The sequence below is a fragment of the Tupaia chinensis genome, unplaced genomic scaffold, assembly GCF_000334495.1.
Source record: "Tupaia chinensis unplaced genomic scaffold, TupChi_1.0 Scaffold000422_1, whole genome shotgun sequence".
NCBI classification, from domain to species: Eukaryota; Metazoa; Chordata; class Mammalia; order Scandentia; family Tupaiidae; genus Tupaia; species Tupaia belangeri.
In genome coordinates, this window is record NW_006159927.1 from 2,688,705 (window position 1) to 2,693,868 (window position 5,164).

The 5,164-nt window shown below is 38.8% G+C and overlaps 1 protein-coding gene across 1 annotated transcript in view; it reads left to right on the forward strand.

The window, feature by feature from the left end:
• Positions 1–5,164, forward strand: part of CYLD (CYLD lysine 63 deubiquitinase) — a 64,524-nt gene that overhangs the window by 305 nt on the left and 59,055 nt on the right. The window contains 1 exon segment of the mRNA XM_006154791.3: positions 430–490. The gene's annotated coding sequence lies outside the window, so the exon portion shown is untranslated.

The following is a 5,164-nucleotide window of genomic DNA, read 5'->3' on the forward strand; positions in this document are numbered from 1 at the left end:
CCCGTTAGTCGCCCCGGCCCGAGCCGACCAGGCCCGCCGGGTGCTGAGCCCGCTGACGTCAGTCTGGGCTTCCCCACCCTAGGACTTCCCCCTTCCCCCACGAGCCTTCCTGAGAGGGCTCCGGATCGTGGGGACGTGGTTGCCACCACTGGGAACCCCGGAGAAGGGAGAGCTTTGGTTGGGAGCAGCGCAGGACGTAGTCTCCCTCTTTACCCCTCCGTTTTACAGATGGGGAAACTGAGGCACGGGCCGTTGGCCGGCCTCCGGACGCTCCACCTGCCCCGCCTCCAAGAGCTCTGAGTTGTAATATCTCACATCTGCTCGTTGGAGCGTATGGCTTGGTCGGTTTTGGGGTGTTTGTGGCTCCGTCCAGGAAGAGCAGTCCAGGTTCTGGCCTCGTTAATGGCGTGTTCTGCTTTTTTCTTTCAGTTTCTCCCTTTCCAGAGTAAGGATGGTTTTACACAACCACCCGGAGTTTTTTAGTTGAAAGGTACGTCCTATTGAGATAGGTATTTTTTCCTTCCTCTCTGTTTTTCTTTATTATCATATTAAGGATCTGTGGGGAGATTGTGAAGTCTAGAAGGAAGATGGTGTTCTTGGGTGCTCAGCTGGGTCAGCTTTCCGGTTATTCATGCACTTGGCATCTTTTCTACCCCCCCCCCCCAATTGCATTTTTTTTGGGGGGTTTTTCCCAGCCACCAAGCCTGTGGCCTTGCAATCTCCCAAGCCCCCATCATCACTGCCACCTTCCTTTCCCCAGTTTTCCCTGGAAAGTTGTCTCCTTAGCTGAGCTAAGAAGTCTTCTTACCTTGCTTTTGGATTCAGGTTAATTAGGGATCTTCATAGATTGTTCATTTTGCAATCACTATCTCCTAGAGAAAAATCCAGGGCTTGAGAGGTTGTTCATTGGTGTTGGTTTTCTGTACACCCCCTCATGCCCCAAGTAGATTGAAGGGCCCTAAGAATTGAACCTTCATTCCCCGCTGGGTAGTGGGTGGATTTGAACAAGTATTAGAAAGTGATTTGCTGAAAATTCTTACTGAATTTCATGTATTCTGATTGTTGATAATATCCAGAACATTCTCTAATGTCCTGCTGCAAATTTTTGTATTATTCTTGCAAAGAAGATTTTTTTTTTTTTGGTGGTAACTTTTGTGAGGAGCTGATAAGGTCAGGGCATTTGTCATATGAACAACAAAAGATATTAAGCAGCAATGATTTCTGTGGTCTGGTGTGCCTAAACTGTGGTTTTGTTTAAGGAAGTCTTTAACACAAAGAGTGAAAGGAGTAATTGTCTTATTCATTAAAGTATAGTTTTCCTGATTTTCTTCAAATTGCTTTATATATATATATAAATTCACATAGACTTGGTAAGTATTTGACATGGTGTCAAGCTTTAGAAAGTTCATTTCAGATGAACCCTAAAACAACATGGTTTCATGATTGTGAAATGTTCCTTATTTGCTTCTTCATATACAAATAACAATGAAGTGGTACAAAGAATGATTGTGCCTTCATATATCCAGAGAATTAGTGAAGTTTTTTTTGCCAAAAATCATTAAATACTAACTCCTACATCTTTTTCTTTTTCTTTTTTCTCTCTTTCACTCTCTTATTAACCTGGAAGAAGCTTTGGATCCCAGTATTTAAATTGAGGAAATGGAATTTTGGCTTTCACTGTTATCACTTGAAGTAACCACGTCCTCCATTCATTATTTGTGTATTAAATGCTTACCATATGCCAGGGACTGACTTGCACACTGACAATAGAAAAATAAAGGAGTTGGGCAATCCACGTTTGGGGGTGTAGTGACTAGTTTAATTTTGGTAGACATCGGTGTTCCATGTTCTGACATGAACATGCAATACAGGAGTCAGACTTTTTTTCAAACCTTCTAAATCCCACTTGTTCTAGGGACTGTGTACTTGTGTCACAAGTTATCCTATTAGGGAAATTAAAATGGATTTAAGTCACTTTCTGGCTATGGAATCTCTGGATTATTTTAGCTGTTAAGGAATATAACCACTTGTTCTTTTAGTAAGAGATGTTCTTTCTTAAGATTGGAATCATTCTAGCTATCTAGAAGCATTCACACAAAGGCCATTGTATCTCCTTTCTTTGTTTTTTTTTTACGCTGATTTTTCTATCTCTTTGCCATTTGTAATTAGGGGCAGTATATTGGTCATAATTTTTATTCAGATTTAGCTAGCCTCCTGTGGTTTTTAGAACAAGCAGCATATCTCAGGAGATGCCAAAGTTCCTGAGGTAGATCTGTCTTTGTGAGGCTCCTATGAACAGTATAACTGATAACTTGAGAATCAAAATGACATTGTATCTTCTAGATAAATTAATCATTGTCAGTTTTATGTAGCTAAAGATGTTTGTTTGTATCGTATGTTGCTTTTTAGAAGATGGTAATTCTTTTTTTTTTTGAGAGGTTTTTGCTATAGGATGTGTGTGCTCACCAGAGAGACAGAAAATGAGAAATCACCCCCCAGGGGGGATGGTCACGCCACAATCTATTTTCCTCCATTCTCCTCTCAGGATCTTGGGTATGCACGCGCACGCGCCTGGTGTGAGTTTAAGACACCGGGTCCAGGACTCGAACCGCGGTCCGCTGCATGGGAGTCCAGTGACATAGCCATTACGCTAACTGTTGGTCCCAGAAGATGGTAATTCTGATACTTAATATTTTCATGTAAAACTATGTCTCCATCATCTTTCCATTGCATTTATAGGAAACTGATACGTTTTTGTGCCTCCCAGCCCTCATCTTGGTTTAATGACTTTAAGACAATTAAATTCTCCCCTTAGAATCTGGAACACAGGGAAGCTCAAATAACTTGATATGTTTTCCAATCTACATGACCCTGAACCTCTGTCTCATCTTCAGTGTCATCAAAAGCAAGGCTTTCTGAACAGTTCAATCTGGCTTTATGGTTTAATGTTATATCCTGTTTGGTAATTTTCATTTAGTACTTGCAGTAATTATCAGGGTCTTTCTAATCACTCAGTTATCTAGCCTTAAATAAGGTCATATTTAGATGAATCATTTGTAGTATACTCATCCTGAGAGCCAGAGAGTGACTGGGTCTGCAAAGTAGTTCAAGAATACACATGAACAAATGTCTCTGTTCACATTGACACAGTCCCATCCTGAGCCCTATTCTGATTTTGAATTTTTAAAAAATACGTATTTATTTATTTATTTATGACAGAGCAGTATTCGTGACAGAGTCTTGTTACTTCACGTGACCTTCTTGGCCCAGTGATCTGGGACTGCAGAAGTGTGCCAGCACACCCAGCCTAGTTAGGCTGGGCCAGGAACCAAACCCAGGCCTACCCTGATTGTGAATTTGGCTGTGCTGCTTTTTCCTCGTGCTGTCTTACTGCTCCTATGTCCTTTGCTTAAGGGGCAGGAGCTCAGTGAATGTGGGATGACTTGTTGAGGGCAGCCAGCCTATCTTGTCTTACGTGTTTTTCAGGGTCTAACGCTGTATTGACTGCATAGAATACCAAACCAACAAACCAACCTTCCTTGATTGATAAATAACTGATTTACAAAGTGATTTGAGTCTTGCCCTTGATGTTGTCTTGAGTTTTTACTGCTTGAGGTTCCTAAGGCTGACTATTGGGGATATCTCAGGCAAAGAAGAATGTTGTCATTTTATTCCTTTCCACTGGGAGAGGAAATATATGTTAGTGTATTTCTTTTGTAATACTGGTATTTTGAGACTATTAATGATTATTAAACTTACCATTTTGTATATTTCTACACCGGAGCTATAAAGTTCCCCATTCAGTTTTCTCTATCAGTTGCAATGAAGAGAATGAATTTTTAATGTGATAGCTTCAAACCTATTCTTAATGTATTCTTTCTGAAAGAGGAGAGGCCACATCCTTTTTACTTTTGGATAATGCTTTTGTAAATATTTTATAACTTTTGCTGTGGCTCTTCTAGTTGTCTAACAAGACCTGTGCTTTTATTGAGTCTGGGCTCATTCCCAATTGTGCTAAAGCAAGTGAGAAAAAAAAAAGTTATTGCTTCTTGGTATTTAAAAATTACTGTTTACTGCCCTGGACCTTTTTGTTAATCAACTAATGGGTTGTCAGAAAATGTGTTGTGACTTTTCCAACAACCCAATAGTTGGATCAGTTTTTTCTGTGGATTGTCTCCCTTAAATTATTTATAAAAACCAGTTTTGTAACCAGATTAATTTAAAAGATAGTGCCCTAATTGATTACATAGTCATTTAGTTTTGTCTCAATAATATTAATACTAATGGTTTTTATTTTAAATAGTGGCAAAACCAATACGAGTATTTAGTATCTAAATAATTACTAAGAGCCAAGGAAGTTTCTGGTTTTATTATTTGAACATATCCTCAAAATTTTTTAAAAACATTTCTAATTCAAAATAGGACCGTTTTACTTTTTTTTTTTTTTTAATAAAAAGAACATATTATTGGCCCCAAACTTTACATACATGTTAAAAGAGAACCAGAACAATAACTCAGTGTTTTGGAAGTGCTTTTTGACCATCTGAACCTTCTGAGAGTGACCAAAATCATATCTATAAAATCAAATAACATCTCTGTACTTTATTCCTGAAGATCCTTTCAGAATTTATGTATTTCCTTTTTTGTTATTATTTGTTATTGTTCAGATTTGTTAGCACACACATATTTCATTACCTGGCTTCTCAGAACTGTGAGGTGCAGTAAACTGCAGAACAATCAGGCTGAGAAAAGAATCAAATGCTTATTGCAGGAAACCACAGAAAATGGCTGATTGCAAGGGAAAACTATAGACTAGATCTACAGAAAGCAGACGCATAGCCCAGAAAGCATAACTGAAAGCCTTATACCAAAGTAACAAACAACCTTGCTCACTGAGAGTCAGACATGATCATTTATATTCATGTTGATCATTCAATAATCAAGAAAAAAATAAGTCTATTTTCTTGCTGAAATTGTTCACATTTAAAAAACCATTTTAGTCAAAAATAACAAACATTTGATTTTGGTACTTTGAAGGGATAGAGCAAATGAAGGGACTGGGTAGCTGCTTGGATAGCCCTTATGAGGGGGTTGGTTTATCTGGTGCCGAGAGAGATTTCCACAGGTGTCTTACGTAAGTGGCTGATATAAATTGATTGCATTC